Source organism: Orbicella franksi, chromosome 13, assembly GCF_964199315.1.
Source record: "Orbicella franksi chromosome 13, jaOrbFran1.1, whole genome shotgun sequence".
Lineage (NCBI taxonomy): Eukaryota > Metazoa > Cnidaria > Anthozoa > Scleractinia > Merulinidae > Orbicella > Orbicella franksi.
The window spans coordinates 20697917-20718157 of NC_138157.1; the positions used below are offsets into that span (position 1 = coordinate 20697917).

General features: G+C 39.9%; 2 protein-coding genes and 1 pseudogene across 3 annotated transcripts in view; 2 read left to right on the top strand and 1 right to left on the bottom strand.

Moving 5' to 3' along the window:
• Positions 1 to 20241, bottom strand: part of LOC145465995 (thiamine-triphosphatase-like) — a 295791-nt gene that overhangs the window by 185256 nt on the left and 90294 nt on the right. The window lies entirely within an intron of this gene.
• The window catches only part of LOC145465986 (uncharacterized), a 109028-nt gene that overhangs the window by 36422 nt on the left and 52365 nt on the right, over positions 1 to 20241 (top strand). The gene's annotated exons all lie outside the window — the stretch shown is intronic.
• On the top strand, positions 331 to 20145 carry LOC145465976 (uncharacterized; annotated as a pseudogene). The gene is made up of 8 exons (XR_014041750.1): positions 331 to 2511; positions 8460 to 8856; positions 13368 to 13577; positions 14379 to 14489; positions 15736 to 15915; positions 16483 to 16671; positions 17058 to 17192; positions 17629 to 20145. The product of XR_014041750.1 is annotated as an uncharacterized LOC145465976 (transcript).

Genomic DNA, 20241 nt, shown 5'->3' on the forward strand with positions numbered 1-20241 from the left:
GGCGAAAATTGCATTGAATTGCGTGACAGAAGTCACCTGTGTTACAAATCAATCATTAATTATGACCTCGATATAACGAACATTTAAATTTGGTCGTTTCCCCTCAAATTCGTTATATCGAGGTTTTCAATATAAAGAACCCTCGATTTAACGAACAAATCTGGCCGGTCCTCACCGACTTCGTTAAATCGAGGTTCCACTGTAATTAGAACTATTCGCCATTGCTGTTATATTCAAACAAGCTTTGTTTACCAGTGTTTTTCCTGCATTTAGTCAGTCATGTTTCAAATGATATCGAAGTGTATAAACGAAGCGATGGCTGAAGCCGATTTCAGCATTAACAGTGGAGAAGCTAGCCTCCACTGAGAAACACCACCGAAAAATGCGAGTTATTCCTCTATTTCAAGCTTTTGCATCTCATTGCTCTCTGCCGAATACTTAGCGCATGTAAAAATTGAATGTAGATATCACGTTGGATAACTGTGTAAACATTCAAAACACTCGTGTTCCTGTTTTTCTGAGAAAGCGGTTCAGAGTTTAAGCATCTTTTGGGGTATCGGATTACTCTAGGCATCCTTGGCATTCATCAAAACGAAGGTGTATTTTAAAACAAACACCCAGCATCGAAATCAAAAGCGGCTAGCTGCTATCATTCATATTGTCTTCGAAAGGAACACAATTCAACTCTTGGTAAGTGTTAGTTTGCTATTTGCTTTTGGAGTGTCTCTGAGTAAAGAGGCAATTCTAACCAAGGAACATAGTCTAGCTCTTTCACATGGCGATATCTGCGTGCAAGACAGTTGGCCATCAAAGCAGCTCGATCCATCAAATTTAGCAATCGAGGGCAGGTCAGCAGTGAAAAAAGGAGCAAGCAGAGGCTAAGGGGAAAGAAAAACGATTCCAATTGCCTAGTGAGCCGTCTCTTATGAAGGGAACGTAGCATGTAACACGTGCATCGACTAAACAAAAGATCAAGGGCAGATGCTTTTCTCGTGTTTATGTTTGTGTTGCTGTGAATCACAGCGAAGAAAGCATATAAGAGAAACAAGTGTGTTCTAACTTATTTTAGCTAAAGAATTTTAAAAGTTCTAAACTCAGTACTCCCATATTTTCCCTCATTAGTTGTATTTGCCTACAATGGCATCACAGCGAATTAGTTCTTACAATTCATGCGACTATTTTCAAACTGACTCATCGAATAAAACTTTGCAAAACTAATGGAACGAAATTACCGGCTGGATAACCCTGGGGAATGTGTTTTCATATTTTAAAATCATATTGTCTTCGCTAAAGTTTGATATGAAAGAACTGCATGTCATGAGAATCGGTGAGGGAAGTATGTGTGTTGCTTGTGATGCAGCCGGCTAAAATGCAGGACTGAATTGAATTTCGATCCAAGTGAACATGGAATAAGCTGGTTCGTTGGAAACATATTTGCGTCAGATTGAATACTGTGAAACGGGCAATTGTCTTTTTGCTTTTCCCGGAAGACTGTAGATCATAGAGTTTGGGACAGTTTGCGTGCTGCAGAGTCATATTTCTTGAGTATTGGCTAGAAATTCCCGCATAGAAGCAATCAGTTGTAATTGACTGTTGCTTTAAAAATTATCCCAGAAAACGAATTGAGGCATAATTCTCTTAATCATAAACATTTCAGCTCCTCGGTAAATGTCAGCTTTCTTGCTAAACACAAATTTAAGTGAGACTGTTTGAGGTCAACTGCTCACAACTGCTATCGTTTGACGGAAACCTTGAATTTTGCAATGTGGCTTACATCTTTCACTGATTTTCGCTTGCTACGAAATCCGCGGTCAGTGCACTGAGTATAGATTTTAAATTATTGCTAGCTCTGTTAATTTGTGTCAGTTTTATTCAAGGACAAATGAAAAGAAAGGAGTATAGCTGAATAACATCAGCTTTGTTATCATTGCGAGTCCACTGATGCAAACACATTTTCTTTTAGAAAAACTTAGCAAATCTTTTCATGTGGTCACTGAGTTTGTCACCTGCCTTCCTTCAACTAATCTTTTAAATGCCTTCTGTAAGTCACAAAGATATATGCATTATCCAGTTCAATGACTGGATATAAGATCTTACAAATTCTTATGGCCTCTCTGGTTGAGGTGACTCAGAATTTTTAGTCGTGGAAATTCGAAACGACTGTTGTTATGGGGCAAAATATGCAAATGCATCACACACTCAGATGTAAACTTTTGGCCGATAACATGGAAAGCCTGGAACCTCCAAACGGTTGAGAGCGGTCATTTTGGGTTCTGTGTTTCGCTTTAGTAAATATGTAGTATTTTGTCTAGGGCTTTTGCTCATACGTAGATTAAAACTGAGAGAGGTATTTATGACTGTGATCATGTATCGGTCACAATAGCGCGGCCGGCGAGGTCAAAGAATTGTTACAAGTCAAAGTCAGGAAGTGACTTTACCAGACGTGGCTCATGGCTTTTGCTAGAGAATTTGTTGGTTTTTCACTCGCTTTCTCTCCTTCTAGAGTCCAAGGTAAGCCTAAAGTAGCCTGTTTCTGTATTGTATTTTTTAATTACACATTGAAATTCTGGTGCTGTTCGTATCTTAAATTCAAAACCCATGATTTAATTATTTTGTTAAAATAAATAAGCTTACTTCAAGCAAAAAACTCAAATTGATTAAACTTTTAATTTCGTTTTTCTTCACACTACAATTCTTCTGTATTCTGTGCAGTTCGACCAGAGTAAGCATTTCTTCATGAATGGTATACAAGTAAGCATCCACGATCGAGTAAATATGCTCTAAAATTTGAGTGATGGATAGAAGAGCATCCAAGAGACCGTGTGGATCTACTTTTTGCAAGAAAGATTTACAGTCCAATCATGGCAAACACAAGCCATGTCAAACAGTCATAGTGACTGGTGATGTATGTATAATCTTATTTTTCTTCTAGAAACGAGATATGTAAACAACTGGAGTCAAAACTAGGCAGGTACAAAAGTCGGACCGGATCAACTCAAACCGCCAGTCCGGGTCGGATCAACTCGGATAGACTCGGATCGTCTCGGATCATGAAGAAAAACATAAAATTAAATGAAATTGAAACTTTTACCCATTTGAAGGTTAAAATTCCGGTCAAAAATGGGCCAAATTTAGAAAGACTCGCGTTGTTTCTCCGTGTCGTGCTGTGTAGTCAAGCCGCCATTTTGTGTTCTAAGCGCCAGTTCCTCTGGGACTCGTCTCGTGTTCCTCCATCCATCCATCCATCAGTCGATCTCCACGATCATGGACCCAGATTGAGGTAAATCTTTCTCAATGAATTTGTATCTGTCCACCAAATTGATAGTTTCAGTCATAGCCCATTTCTGTTGCGCTGCGTGATTTTGCAGAAATTCGCTTTACTTCCGTTTGGCTCCTAATTTGGAGAACAGGAAGTTGACAGATTTAGCTAATCATTAAGCAAAACGTGGCCTGCTTGACGACTGAGGGGATTTCAGTCCAAAATGGTTGACGTTTTATACGAACGAGCTTCAAAGATCCTGAAGATAGTTTTGAGGAGGACGACAATCCGAAAGGTATTTCAAGTAATTAAGAAAGTAATTTTATAGTTAGCGCGAAAAATTGAGCTGAACGAACTCACGTGAGCTTCGCAATATCTTCATCTACATATCCTGAAAACAGAACAGAAAACGAGTCAATCTAGAATTAACTACGATTTTTTTTGTCCGTGTAAACAGAAGGATTGCGTTTCACTCGTCATGGCAATCGCCAGTAGCGTCCATGTCCGCGTCCTAATATCGCAATAAAACGAAGCCTTTATCCAAAGTTACAGAGCTCTACACTCCCAAAAACGACTCACTACACATTATTCAATAACTAGCGAGATTCTAAACATAAAAACGGTGATCCGAAGAGTATTTAGTTGCATTTGAACAACAGGTTTATGTTAAAGTTAGCGTGATAACTATTTAGTTTCTGCTGACTTAATACATGACTGTAGATGTAGATGTAGAAATTTTGTTCTTCCATTTCTTAAGTGTCCTTTACCCATAAACGCCTCCACCCTCGTCAAGCGACGCACCCTCCCAATTTGGTTTTCCACAAAGCGTCTATTATAACCTCTAGCAGTCAAAAAATCACTCAAGTCCCTCACCCTCTTTTCAAAAAACTCCGACTTCGAACAGATTCTTCTCAAACTCAACGCCTGAGCATATGGTATGCTCATCTTACAGCCTCTAGGATGACACGAGCTGTGATGTAGGTATTGGTGACTATCTGTTGGTTTCACAAACACGTCTGTCTCTAATTTACCCGACTTGTTCACCACCCTAACATCCAAAAACACAATCTCCTCTCTGGACCACTTCTATGTAAATTTGATAGTCATATGCGCATTATTCAAATAGTCCAAATAAGCCAAAAACTCCTTTAGCTCCTTTAACTCCTTCGTAAATTCTCATACAGGAAGGAGATATTCCATTAATTATAGCCTTAATTGTAACTCGAGCAACGTAGTCTACTTGCTAACTTGCAGGAAATGTACACTACACTATGCTGGACTTACTGTAACGAAGTTTCGCTCAAGGTTCAATAATCATAAGGCCAGAATGAGACGACATGGGGGATTGAATGGAACAGAGCAAGAGAAGGATGACTTCCTGTATAAGCCCTTTTTGTGTAGACGGACAAGATGGCTTAAGGGATGTCAGGATTCAATTGATAGATCAACGTCGCATTTTACATGCACCAAATCTAATTGCTGAATTAAGTGCATGTAAAATGCGACGTTTAAATCAATTAAATGCGACATATTTCAATTAAATGCGAGTTCAGTCGAATATTCGACTGATGCAGTCGAATATACCACTGGAGTTCGACAGTTCATTTAAACGCCGCATTTTACATGTGCCAAATCTAATTCATAAATTATGTTAAATTATATTTTACCCATAACTCCACCGTTTTGTGCTGCATGACTCAGTATGTGTGGTTCCCGGGGTGTGGTTCTTGCTTCGCTCCGATCGTGTAATGTAATTATGCAAAACCTTAAGTTTCGGCCTTCAAACAAAAACCGCTCTGTGCTACATGACATGCGGAGTAGGAAAGCAATATGGTGACTGTTGAGTATAACAGTGTGTGCGGTGGTTCTTACTTCTCTTCAGCAAAGTTATGTAGAAGATGGAGAACGAAGTCTATGAACTTGAATTTGATCAGGAGAGTGAAACGAAAATCAGAGTTTAAGAGGTAATACACTGCCATCTGTATTACAAATCGCCCCATTCTGTTTGCTCGAATGGTGTCTGAAAGGGATGAATGATCTTAACGCAAAATGTGTTCCTTATCATTGTCAGCAGCATTGGTGGGAAACTTGAAGTGGAGTCAGCTGGGAATGAACACGTCGCTCGCGCTCAGCAATTTTATTCGGCAAAAAAAAAAAAATGCGACGTTTAAGGTAATTCCTCTGAAATAAAAGTGACAATAGATTTTTGTTCAAACTTTGTCCACTGAATATTTGTCATATGATAACTTCAATTTTGAAATAAAAAAGGGGGGGTGCCCATGCTCATTAAGGAGCAGTGAGGCATTGAAAATGCCCCATTTTGGCATTATTTAATGCTTATTATAAGAACGCATTCCTAGTAATTGTAAAATCTTTGTGAACCCAGACTCATAAGAACACGCATTAAACTTCAGTCAATACAAATAAACATTTTAAGTTTGATTCAGGGTAAAGGTAAATCCTTGATTAAAAATTTGAACCAAATTTCTTGACGTGGTTACCGACTGTAAAATAGAAAAGACCACAGTGTATCTGCTATTTTTCTTATTTATTCAATTTTCAGCAATAGAAATTAGATCAGTCTTTTCTCACACAAAGCTTATGATTAGTAGATTACAATGACTAGAAAAAAAAATTGGGGTGCCCGTGCTCGTTGGTGAGCTAGAGCCATTTTTCAGCTGACAGAGCTCAATATCAAGGCAAATCCGTCATGTTTTCAATATGCGCGTGCACAAGCGCGCGCTAATGACGCCATAAATCATGCGCAGTAAGGATGCGCAATACAAATGTGAGGAATGACCTTAAATCAAATCAGCCGAACTTATTAATTCGAATCGACTAAAATTAGTATTTGATTCGGCGCACGTAAAATGCGACGTTTAAACTGGACCTAGGAAACATTCCCGAATCCATCAACAAACGTCTTTCGGAAATTTCATCTGACAAGATTGCTTCGACAAGGCCAAAGGTACGTACCAAGACGCACTTAATAAAAGTGGCTACACTATGCGTCACGACAGAGCAAGAACCGGCAAAGAAACATCCTGTGGTTCAATCCGCCATACAGCCAAAATGTAGAAACCAAAGTCGGTAAATGCTTCCTCCAATTAATTGATCAACATTTCCCTAAAACCAACCCGCTGTACAAAATCTTCAACTGCCGAGGAACACTCTAAAGCTGAGCTACAGCTGTATGAGCAACGTAAAACCATTATCTCCAGCGACAACGAAGCCCAGATTAACAAACCATCAAACCAATCAGAAGAAATTGATAACAACTGTAATTGCCGAAACAAGAATACCTGCCCACTTGAGGGAAATTGTAATATCCGGAACATTATCTATCAAGCAGAGGTCGCGACCCCACAGACAAAAGAAACATACATCGGACTGTGTGACACGACGTTCAAGGAACGTTACAGAAACCACACATGTTCTTTCAGGAACGAACGCTACAAAAATGTAACCGAACTTAGCAAGTACATATGGGGTCTAAAGGAACGGAAAATCAATTATCAAATTAATTGGAGAAAAGTAAAGCAAGCTGTAGGTCGTATTCAAATCCCGGGGTGGGGGGGTACTTTGGGAATTTCTAGGTGGGGATGTGCCGCTGGGACCCTGGAACCCTTAGCCTATACCAGAGCTAGTTCAGCTGAATTTTGCTAACCTACACCAGAGTAAACTCCCCAAATCCCTCCATCTATCGACACTGCTGAGGCTGATTTGCGTAAATTTAAACTTGCTGATTTGATTTTTTTATATTTTTGAGTGGCAACTCCTGGTTTCCTTAGTCTAGATAAAATCTTCAACCAACCAGTCAGTTTTGTGAAAAATGATACCCTATTCTAGACCCAAACGCTCTGATTTATATACCCTAACCTAGAGTAAACTGCTTGAAAACCATACCCTTCACAGCGGCACATACCTATATAGCCCATATATGGCAGTGCCCCCCCCCCCCCCCGATTCAAATGTCAACAAAAACTGTAATCTTTGCCTATGGGAGAAATATTTTGTAATTTGTAAACCGGAAATGTCGACACTTAACCATAGAAACGAAATGACATCGACCTGCAGACATTCTAAGAAATTCTTGTTAAGTACCGCGCTTACCTAAATAGATTCTCCCGACCGTTTAGCATTTTTACCGTCCAATCACGTCACCCTAGCAAGCATTGTTCCCCATTTCCAAATTTATATATCTTGACATGTAACCCTTATTGTTGTCAGTTGCCTGATGACTGCTTCATTAGAAGCGTGAAACTCAGAGTAGCGATTAAATGTTTTTGAACTAGTCCGACTCCAGAAACTTATCTTTATTCACAGCTCTGGTTTTACCATCGAGCACTTTTATAGCAGATGAAGTCTTCACTTCTTCCATTAGTAGTTCTACCGTTTAAACGCTAACCGGGCGTGTGTCCACTAATTTTAGAAAGTCGATGATGGCATGAGCTTGTGAATAAGTATTTTAGGATCTCGTGATATTTTTATTTTCATCAAAGTTTTAGTCGACGATCGTGGAATGTGTGAAGATTTGTAAATACGTTTTCTGAGGAGATTTTAAAAAAGTTCTTGTTATTACTTTTTCTATTATTGTTATTATTATTATCATTATCATTATCGTTATCGTTATCATTATTAATATTATTATCATTATCATTATTATTATCATTATCATTATTATTATTATTATTATTATTATTAGAAAAAGAACGGGCAAGGGTGTAACAACAGGGCATGCGCGGTGATGGCATTTAGCATAAATGTTTCTGTTGTTCTGTTCCATAAAATTGAGTCAAAGCTCTTCAATTAGTGGCGGCCGGCATGGTCAAAAGAAGAGACCTGTGTAGTGTCCGTCCAATTATTAACTGTCTAGTTAAGTTTGCTACATGCATTCAGCATTCTCAAGTCACGAACACGTTTCGCCCGCGTAGCTGACGGGATTTGCGTGAGAGTAGTGGGTTTTGCATGCCGACAAAGTAGAACAAAAGCATACACGTGCGAAACAGTCCCACCAGACACGAAGCCTAGATCCTTTCATATTGATTTACATTGGAAGGTCCGATCCAGGAAGATGCACTTCCGAAACGCTTTGATTGATTGATTGATTCCTGGTGCGTTGTAGCCTATTTAGTTTGGTTAGTTACAAGATATGTAATCTGAATATGTTCGTAAAAGTTCACAGTTTCTTTAATCTCAGATGGAAGGTGACAGTTCAGCTCGACTTCCGGTTGCCCAAACAACTCAAGCTCAGGCTCCTCCTGGTCAGCCAGTGATATATCAACAACAAGTCCTTCCCGGCCAACCAATCATGTACCAGATGCAGACCGGCCAACAACAACCGGTTTCTGTTCAGGTTCCTGCCGGTCAGCCAGCCACTACAACAGCTGGGCAGCCTATTCAGTATGCAACGGGGTCAACAGGGACAGCCAGTACAACCGGTACAGCCGGTACAGCCGGGCCAACCATTGTAACCGGGACAACCGGTTTACGTTCAACAAGTACAACCTCAACGTCAGGCTGGACAGGGTCTGGATCTCGCTATTGACACGGATTTTCTCAAAAGCCCTATGTGCTTCATTAAAATAGCAGAATTTGTAAGTATCGCATTTCCCTCTACTTTCGAGTGGAGAAAATAAGAAGACAAGCACGGAAAGTCCTAACTTCAAGGACTAACTAAGGACTCCTCACATAATCCAACTTAACTTGAGAACTTTGGAGGCGAGAAGATGGTTAACTGCTAGAAAACTGGTTTGACTTTGATGATTCACGGTTATTTTTGTGTCTTGTGTTTTAAAAGCCAGCAGCCCCTTTTTTGTGTGCCGTTTCGAATTTATTATAAAAACAACTTTCTCCGTAGCTCAAATCATGTTTAAGAGGCTGTCCGCCTAAGAATCGACCACTTAATTCGGATCAAAATTTCGATTTCCTTCAGAATTTCTCCACGAAACAAGGTTTATATAAGGTAAAATAAAATACATTTCTTTGGTTTTTATTCTTGATAACAGTCGAAATTTTGAGGAGAATGTGATCGATACCCGACACCCTCAACTTGGGCCTTTCACGAAGCCGAAATTAGCCCTCATTGAGATGCTTGCTGCCGAGCGTATATTTAGCGTACGAAGATAAGAATTACACTACCATTAGATACATCATTGCACTTAACACAAATGGTGAAATCAAACCTGAGTATGGAAAATTACTAACGTTGTAATCACTTAAACAGGACAATGTCAACGCCATTTTCAAGAAGCGGGCCAAGTGGCGTAGCGGAAAGCGAAATTTCTCATAATTCTGACTTATTCGGAGAACCTGTTGTATTTTTCTGAAAAGTATTAAGATAGACCCTTGGAACCCTGGAATAAAATTTATTGGCACTGGAGTATATGAAAGGATAGCTACGGAGTAAATTGTCTTAAATTCAGCAACTGGTCATCTACGCAAATAGCACGACCACTACGCTAAGTGCATAAATTTCAAATTTTTCGTCTTATTCAGGAACGAAGATGACCTGGTATCACAGCTAGGGAAGAAAATTCAAAATGTCACCTTTAAATTTCCACCGCTTTACGTTCAAGGCATCATGACATGATTTTCACTTTTTCGGCTATCAGTTCATTGTTACGACCAGCACTGGAAGCTGTGTTCGATTCCTCAATCTTGCGTGACTGTCATCTCAAAATATTCAATGTTTCTAATTAGTTCCGTGAAATGAGTGTAGGTAATCGAATCAACAATTTCTCCGGTTGACGAATGCACCAGAAGCGTCAAAAGTAAAAAGAAAATCGAGTAATTACGTTTGAAATACCAGTCGCCATGTTTGTTCGTTTCAAGAACTGCCGCTGACCGTATCAACAAACTTCGTAACTGAGCAAATCAATGGATAATCGATAAACAAAGTGCTTGCGAAGCAGTTATGCTAGCAAGATTATGTCAGTGGAGAAAACTTGCTCTTTTTCTGTGATCTTAAACGAACATTGCGGGCCAAATAGAGGCGAAGGAAATACAATTTTTCTCCGCGAATGTGTGGGGGAAATTAGTAATCACCTTCGCAGATGTCACTTGTCACGCAAGAATGTCACTGAGATCGACCTAATTCTCGCTCGGGTTGGCCTATTTGACCTCAGTGCGAGCAAGGTTAAAGAGATGACTGTGTGTCCAAAACACAGAAACAACCTTGGCAGGTATTGGCAGTTCCCCAGAACCTGTCAATACCCAGAACACGCTGGGAAGTTTAAAAAAATTGAAGAAGGAATTGTAATCAACTTGAAGACCTCAAAGGGGATTTACACTTTGTTTGGCGAAAAGGCACAAGTAGGGTCCCGTAAGTGTAAAATATACTACTTTTTAAATAAATAATTATTAAGACTTGAAAGCGTACCACTGTAGAAATTTGACTGGCAAAATATAGTCCTAGTGTACGTTCATTGTTATTCATCTCATTTTTTTGTGTTTGGTTAGCAATCTGTACAACATGCCGAAAAAGTCACAAGGAAAAGCTAGAGGGGGCGAAATGGCTCCAAAGTTTTTCTGAAGATGAGCCTCCGATCGGTGAAAGTTGCAACAGGTACTATATAAGGATAGTGAAAAGTCTTATATTTAAGCAATTGAGCATTTTTTTTTTTTCGTGTAACGGCAAATACGCCGCCTTCAGATTAAAAGCCTCGTGTTTCAACGCGTTTTAGTCCAAGAAGGCCACCTGTTTGAATGTCCAGAACCTGGATGCCAGAAGGCTTTCAAGAGCTTCTGTGAGCCTGAAATACATGCTGAAATCGGAAATCACGGAAATACGCCCATGTCCGAAAGCTTTTACGACCGCATGAGGAGAGAATGGGCCAAGCGTTTTTCCATAGTTGATCCAGTGCAGGCAGATGGTAGTACAAGCGGCAGTGGCATTCGCAGCTCAGAAGAAACGGCAAATACGCCGCCTTCAGATCTGAGCCAAGGATGGGCTTTTCAAAGCCTCGTGTTTCAACGCGTTTTAGTCCAAAGGTTAAGGCGTATTTGAATGCAAAGTTTGAACTTGGTGAAAAAACAGGCTTGAAGGCAGATCCCAATCAAGTTTCAGCAGACATGAGAAACGCCCGAGATGAAGAGAATAACCGTCGCATTCCCAGAGAGGAGTGGCTTACAAAAAATCAGATTAAAAGCTACTTCTCCCGGCTGGCTTCTGCAAAGAGGAAAGGACAACAAACGGATGATGTGGATGCCGGGGCGGAACTTGAGGATATACTTGGAGAGCAAGAAGAAAACAGTAGGCAACTACTTATAAACAACATTATTGAAAAGATTGGTCTTCGCCATCCAATTTGTTACGATGTTTACGACCTTTGTGAGTACTGCAAGGGCAGCAAACGGTCAAAGTTTAATGTTGTCATGTTGAAAGCCATCCTGAGAAACTTTGATATTTCATTTAAATCAAAGGATAGAAAAAAAGATTTGGTGGAACACTTGGCTGCTTTTGTGCAGAAATGTCCGTGTTTTGAAGGGCCTGAATAACGTCTTGATATCTTGTAATTCAGCCATATTGACGATGTAATTATAGGCTGTACCAGATGCCTACGCTTCTGGTGGTACCTTATTATAGTAAACATGCAGATGTGCATTTCAGTGCGCGGAGCTTATGTGAGAAGCCACTGTTGATTACTACGTTGGGTTAGTCTCTATATGAGCAGCTTAAGGAATGTACATGATGTCTATCAAACGGCAGAGACTGCTAAAAGTTTACTGTTTCTGGACCGAAACTAGCCTGATGAAAAAATAAAAATAGGAAAAATAAAAATAAATGTGTGACTCTCTTTACCTCCATCCGCCTTTCACCGCTGATGTAATGACTGCAATATTGGTCAGCGGTGTTACAAGTCAAAACAAAATGATATTTCACCGATTTTACCGTGATTGATGAGTCCAAGCTCGATGAAATGATTGACTTCTCTTCAGAGACAGAAGTTTGCACTTGGGCAAAATATCAAAGAATTGATTACTGTATAATCAAGGAGAGTCTCGGGATTTTGGTTTCCTTTTACAGTGGGTTTTCAGGCGGCAAAGTCAGTACGAGTCGTGAGTTCCTGCGGCTATTCAAACACATCGATTTCACGTTCAATGGATAATTTTAAGACTTTTATAGGGTAAGTTTTATATCGATTGTTATTATTGTGTTATCAGCTCATTACTAATGCTACTTTTATCAATTTATTTAAACTGATATTTGAGCTACAACGATGAGAAAATATCAGCTAAAACCAATCCTTTGCTCAGGTGGCTTTACAATGCTGTGGATCGCCAAATGGCGAATTTGTGTCATTTTATTACGATCGTACCTCTTTACACGGAAGAATGCCAATAAATTTTATTCCATGGTTTAAGAGATCTATCTTAATAGTTTTCAGAAAAATACAACAGGTTCTCCGAATAAGTCAGAATTATAAGAAATTTCGCTTTGCGCTAGGCCACCTGGCCCGCTTTTTGAAAATGGCGTTGACATTGTCCTGTTTAAGTGATTACAATTTTAGTAATTTTCCATACTCAGGTTTGATTTTACCATTTGTGTTAAGTACAATGATGTATCTAATGGTGGTGTAATTCTTATCTTCGTGCGCTAAATATACGCTCGGCAGCAAGCATCCGAAAGAAGGCTAATTTCGGCTTCGTGAAAGGCCCAATTTGAGGGTTTCAGGTATCGATCACATTCTCCTCAAAATCTCGACTATTATCAAGAATAAAAACCAAAGAAATGTATTTTATTTTACCTTATATAAACCTTGTTTCGTGGAGAAATTTTAAAGGAAATCGAAATTTTGATCCGAATTAAGTGGTCGATTCTTAAGCGGACAGCCTCTTAACATCTTTCATAAACTCACTTGCATTGTCATAGCTAAGATGGATCGGCTCGCTTATGTACAGTGCACGAGTAAGAGATACCAAAAGCAGTACCTCCGATGCCCTCCCGTTTCTCTCATCTTCTTTCTTCACCTCTCCCCAATCTTGAAAACTTTGCGATCGCGGTATGAGCAGAGCAACAAACTCGTCTTAGGCCAATTTGCCAACTCAGTGAAAATGTCAGCAGTCATTCCTTTCAAGTCATATATTGAAATATCCGGTTTTGCAGGTTGTGCTGCTCGGCGCATGGGCAAGTATCCTCAAGTACTTTGATGATCTAGACCCTTTCAACACAATAGAGGTGGATGATAAAAAAGCTAGCTTCTTCAAAGGCATCACAATTTTCTGTTGGGTCATGGTCATCCTCTACTTGATAATACATACGTTGAGCTTCCCTAAGATTTGCAAATTCAAACGACCGTCCCTGTTCACTTTAGCGGTAAGTCAAAACAAAATGTGCAAATAATTTCTAAATTTTAGATACTGATATTCGTCAGGGTTAACACACCTCCCTTTCGTTGTTGACCCATCCACCCGTCAGTAATTGACAACCTTGTTCCCAGGGTCTCTCATGTAGGGCGGAAAGATGACAAACCCTGGGAACGAGGTTGACTAATTGATTGTAACCGATCGGTTAAGTATAGGCAATCGTATGAATACGAGCGCAATTAGAATTTACACTACAAGTGATTCTCTAATAATGGTGTAAATCTATAATTACTCAAGCTTTCATAGGATTATTCATTAACTATGTGACTGAGAAAATTACTAATTACTTGAAACTGAATTGTTATAATTTTTTATGTATATAGTAATGATAAGTAGTATTTTATTATAGAAATTTTTTTTCAGGACCTTCCTGAAAACTCCTGCTGTGAGTGGAGCTTCCTCACTAAAAAATTTTACTATGACTACTGTATCTTTTTCTCAATTAGTATTACGAACGCGCAAGTGTTAAGTTGCACTGCAGTGCAAATTCAAATTATCGATAAATTTACCCGTTCTATGCCAATCACAATGAAGCTATTTTCTCAGTCAGGATAATGAAATGTACTCTCTCTTGGTCATATGCAAGTTGCACTTGTCTTGCACTTCGAGGAATACGCGGGGAACCAGAAAAAGGAGGGCTAAGGGGTGAAGAATACCTGTTTGCTCTTAACCACCCGCTTATTTCTTTTTTTCCTTTCATTACTGCACCTGCAAAGACAGTAATCAATATATATATTTTTGCATTTCACAGTCTTTGATCTTCTACTTCATCATGTTTACATTACTACTCACCTGTACAGGAAACTTGGTTTCCAGGGCCGTCGAATTTGGAAATCCTTTCCTCACACTCAGCGTTGCCTTGGTAAAGTAATCGTTTAATCATTTTTCCTGGGTGCCTAAATGCGTGGTGAGGTTAACTGTACCCCCCACAATGGGCGGAAATCAGTTAAGAAATAGAAAACATGTTCCGTGTCAGTTCTATCGAGTTTAAGAAACAGGACACTGGGAGCCCTCACATCCGTTTAAAATGTGAATAAAAGAACAACCTACCTTTATTGCGCGTGTTTTGTGTTTGTGGCGGCCATTTTGAATTTTTAATACACGCGCGGTCTGTTTGTGCGAGGTCTGGAGCCGAAAATTACGGAAATCGCTCGGTGCCTGCTCGCAGCTCTAAGAGTGACTTGACTATCCTCGGGAGCGATCGGCTTCTCCGAGAATTTGCGAATTTTCCCGCCCGCCCCAGACTTCTTAAATTTCGTTTCCAGACCTCGCACTAGTAGAACGCGTATTAAAAACTTCAAAATGGCCGCCACAAAACAGAAAACATGCGCGATATTAAGGTTAGTTGATCTTTTATTCATGTTCTAAACGGATGTGAGGGCTCTCTGTGACAGGAGTGGAAGTTTGCGAGGACGAGAAATGCTAAAAAAATTGTTAGTTTACTAGGCCCCCCCCTTCGTCAACTATCACGCGATAGAAATCTCGAGCTCACAATCTAATTGTTAATTAGTATAAATCTACTAGCTTTCTGTCAAGAATGCAGCTCTCTGATTGGCTAGGCTGCTCACTATCCATTCTAGCCTGTGATAGATAGTGAATAGCATAGCAGTAAGCACTTGTTAACAGACTGGCAGACGCTTCTTTGTGTTTCGAAGTGTCTGTGAAGAGGATTTAATTAGATAAACTTTTAAACAACGAGCAGATTTATACTAAAACAATTAGATTAATCGCTTTCGAATTCTATGTGTGAAAGTTGACGAGGGCGCAGCCCTCGTTAATTGTTACGCGGTAGAAATTATCACGCGGTAGAAATCTCAAGGTCATGATTTAATTGTTAAAGAAAAATACGGTTTTTAGCATGATAACTTACCTAAGGAACCTGATACATTGGCTTTTCTAAAACAATTGTCCTACAAATGCATAACTTAGGAACACATCCCTTTTGGAAACTTGTCGCGGCCTCGCAGCTAGGTGTGAGGAGGCGTGGAAGGTTGGATCGGGCTTACAGCGTATAACCCTGACATTCAAAGTTATAGTGCTTGTAAACTCTACAAGTTGTTACTCTTGCTGACATTACTGCGTTTCCACGTTTCCTTCATCTTTGATAGGCCTTTGGATTTTTATCCTGCATAGCGTTCGTCGTTGATATGGTTTTGAATCACAAGTTGTTTCGGACACAGCGAGCCCAGGAAATGCCCCCCGACCAAGGACCTCCCCAGCGACGAGCCTGGGATGTCAACATCGAGTACATACGATCCCCGCTGTTTTACGTGAAGTCGACAGAAATTGTAAGCCTTTTAAAAGTAGCTTTAGTGTTATCAGTTTTCCTCGGATAACTGATGATGAAAAAAACAAGCAGTAAGGGAGCACTTTTTAGAGAAAAGCGCTAAGCTGAACTCAGTTCGCAAAAATTAAAACGACGGCATGTAGATTTGTCTTTAGATCGAGATACGATTGTGGCCAGTGCTGATTGTTGCCAAGTGGCTGAATGACTGGCTGGCTGACTGACTGAATTACTGACTGACGACTGACTGACTGACGGACTAACTGCCTGACAGACTGACAGACTGACAGACCGACAGACCGACAGACTGACAGACTGACTGACTGACTGACTGACTGACAGACTGACTGACTGACAGACTGAATGACTGTTCGTAATAATTTTAGATCATCCTTTGTGAGGTGAGGGGAGGTCTATAGTATATCTGTTAAAATAGTCAGCCCACCTCCCTCGGGCTCTTGGTTTAAGTGTCATTAAAATGTTTACCATGTGCTATTTGCTCCCTGTACTTACACACGTATTCAGTTTTATCACGTACCTCCGCTGACTCGAAGTGTTCCATACCTCGCAGTCGTTGCTGTTTGCAGCATGGGTGTGTATCATAAAGTACTTTGACATGACCAAACTTACAGCAGAGACCCCAGTAGATTTCTTCAAGGGAATCACAATCTTTTCGTGGGTGATGGTCGTTCTCCTGGCTTTGACGTTTGTGCTAAGTTTTGACAAGCTTTGCAGTCGATCATCTCCCTGGACTCTGACGGTAAGTCATAAAACAGTCTGAGATAGAGCGATTTTCAATTGAGTGTCGAAAGTAATAAGGCAGTTACTTTGGTTTTGGTTATACTACGGTTTGAGAGGCTGAGTAGTCTAATTGGTAAGTAATTGGCGTGGTTTTGGTTTTACGACACTCAATTGAAAACTGCTCTGTCTTGTCACAGTTGAAACTGTTTGAACCAGCTGAAAAATGCGTCAACTTTAAACTGTCAACCAAGGCATCTCAGACAATCAAAAATCTTTCAATTAATTTAAAGCCTGGAAAAATCTTTCGATGAAACGGAGAAGAATAATTCGAAACATTTAAGCCTGACAATATCCCTACCGTACAGTTTTCTTCCTATTTAATATCGTTTTTTGCGTTGTTTGCAGACACTGCTTATCCACTTCGTCTTGTCCGTTTTATTGATCGCGTCCTGTGGAAACGTGACATCACACGCTATAGACTATGTACAGGCGTACAACGATGTGTTCAAGCCCGACGTGTTAGCCTTAGTGATTGGGCTGGTAAGTAGAATTCAGTTGTGCTGTTACAATGGCCTATTGTAAATTGTAACTTTGCCTCTGCAGCATTGGTCAAGAAGCCATGGGACGGTTTCTCCTTTAAGGTCTTTTTTTTAAAATCAGATTTATTTATTTAACGTAAAGAGTCGTATTTGTTTATTTTGCATATTTATTTATCGACTACGTATTCTTTCCAGTTTTCAGCAGGAAATTTCTCAAAGACAGTTCACGTAACTGGGTTCCTATTCCTGTACCCAAGTACTCTTTTTGTACAAAAATGCATGGAAATTAATCAAAGCTTCCGTCCCAACTAATTCCCTTACCCTGTGCTACCTGTCGGAACAATCACTCTTTTCTTTGATAAAGAGAAATAATTACTTGATGACAGCTATTCAGAGTTTTAATTAAAAATGTCCGTTCATTCTTGTTGTTTTGACAGGAGTTCGGTTACCATTCCTGGATAATTTTCATTGTGGACATCTACTTTCTTTACAAGTTGTACAAGCAGCAAAGGGTGGAGGAGGTTGGCCACCCGCAGCAAGCAGGCCAGCCAGGTGTCGTCCAACAGCCCGCTGTGGTTTTTGTCCCACAAGGCGCGACACAGCAAGTCTACCAACCGCTTACACATCCGCGACAGCAGCCAGTTCAATATCCGGGACAACAGCCTGTCCTGATGGGAATGCACACAGTCAGCAGCTTCCACAAGTAGAAACCCAGAAATAAAATATAACATTGCTTGCTGCGGAATTATGCGAAATCCGCCATGTGCGATAAATTAAATCTATTTTTATTTTAACTTAAAAGCATCCAGTGTAAAGAAACAATGCATAAAACATTTTTACAACCCGCATCATACAGATCAGCAACGGGTAGTCACTGTAAAGCACTATGGCTGCCATACTATGACAAATATTGTCATTACATATTGTCATTACATATTGTCATTACATATACATGCCAATACTGCACAAATGTTGGTCAATGTTGGAACATTTGACGTTTGTAAGCAGAATAGCTCAGCTGCTTTGCAAATCGGAACAATACGTGAAGAGAAGTCTTGGTAAATATAATGTATTACATCAGCGTGATTAGTTATATGAAGTTCTTTTGCCTTCAGGTCCGCAAGTGTTTAGTATATAGGGTTTTGCTTTAAACAAAATGAAAGCAGGCTACAAACACTGATTACGATCCGATGGAACCTGTAGAAAGAAACTTGAGATGCGGCTCCGTGGGGCTAAGGAAAGACGTCTCTAATAGCACAGTTTAACTTTGAACGAATGATTATTATTCTTAGCGTAGCTATTGAAGAAATCATTAATTTTATCTAATTTAATTTATAGGATTTTTGCAAGTAGTTTTATTTTACTCAGAAAAAGTACGCCCCGAAACCAAAAACGTTGACGATCAGCACGTTTTAACTCCTTATGGCTTTCTGGTTAATGTCGGGCGCAGACTACAATTAGACAAAGAGCTGTTGGTTTTGTCTCTGAAATCCTCCACGCGGTCGGAAAAGTTAAAATTATGCCAATTAGGAAATGAAAGAATTAAGAGGGGAACCGTCGAGACTGCACTCCTCTCCGCTAGATCGTTCTTCGTTTGCTTTCAAATTCGTGTATTCGTGTCGCAAGCTAAGAAAAAGTCTAGTTTCTTAAATTATTCTTTTATTTTAATAGCTCCCTTAGTTTAAAGACGCCAGTGTCTTTTTGTATATTAAAATTAATTGCTTATCTGGGCTTAGTCACGTGATTAATCACGTCATCAAACCCCTATGAGAGTTATTTTACCGCAAGTGTTATAGCCTGCAAACAGGCTCCCGGCGAGGACGGAAAAAAAATTTCGGCGAGTGCGTAAACAGAAGAATTCGGAAAGCGAAGCGATCGCGGGAGCCTGATTGCAGGCTACAAGTGTTATTTCAATATGGTCAGGGAGTCCATTAATCCTAATATGGAGTAGCATCTTTCTGGACCCCAAATTGACAAAGTTATTATGCTTTAAAGCTTGTTAAGTAGGAAGGATACTGGGAACGTTTGTATATATTAGTATGGTCTTTGCGAGCATTTGCGAGCATGAGAGCAGTGCGTTTATTTTTGCGAGCACAAGCGGTGATCAAATTTGTCTTGCGAGCAGCGAGCACTTTAGAAAATACCTGATGGCGTGCAGCGGGCACTCCGGAAATTTAACACACCCGACCGGTTGCGGCACACGCAACCGATTATGATTTTATTGCCAAAACCTATTTTCCCTTGAATTACCTGGTTTACCAGTTCCACTAAAATTGTTTCAATTTCTAAGCTCAATTTAAATCCCAGATATGCAGTTATTTTTCTTCAGTTTGGGATTAATTTAACAGCAAAACTATAAACAACTTTCTACCTTTGCGGGTGCCTTTCTCGAAGAATTCTTACGCGCGTCAGTTTCAATAAAACGAGTAAGCATGCTTCCTGAAACAATAATAGCGCCACTTGCATGTTTCCCTAACGTTTCCCATTTTTCCAGCGTCAGATTTTGTTTCCAAGATGTAAATTATGCTTCCTAACAGCAGATTTGCACGTTGTCGTCATTTGACTACAACTACCAGAACTCCTTTCGTTTTTTCTTTATTATATAAATTTTGAATTCCCAGTGGGGTTTAAATAACAATTGCCCTAATTAGCATAAGAAACAGAAAAAGTGAAGGATTCTGGCAGTTGTAGTCAAATGATGCCATCATGCAAATCGCCTATGTTAACGAGATCCGAGCATACGAGCAGTTGCAAAAATTTTGCGAGCACCAGCAAGCGAGCACTCATCTAATTTTTGCGAGCAATTCGAGCGGAGGCCACATTTTGCGAGCATGAATGGGACCACTCGATACCCCTCATATCAGTTATTGCTTTTAAAATAATTAGAACTACTCGCCATTGCTGTTATATTCAAACAAGCTTTGTTTACCCGTGTTTTTCCAGCATTTATGTCAGTCGGGTTTCAAATGATATCGGAGTGTATAAACGAAGCGATGGCTGAAGCCGATTTCAGCATTAGCAGTGCAGAAGCTAGCCTCCACTGAGAAACA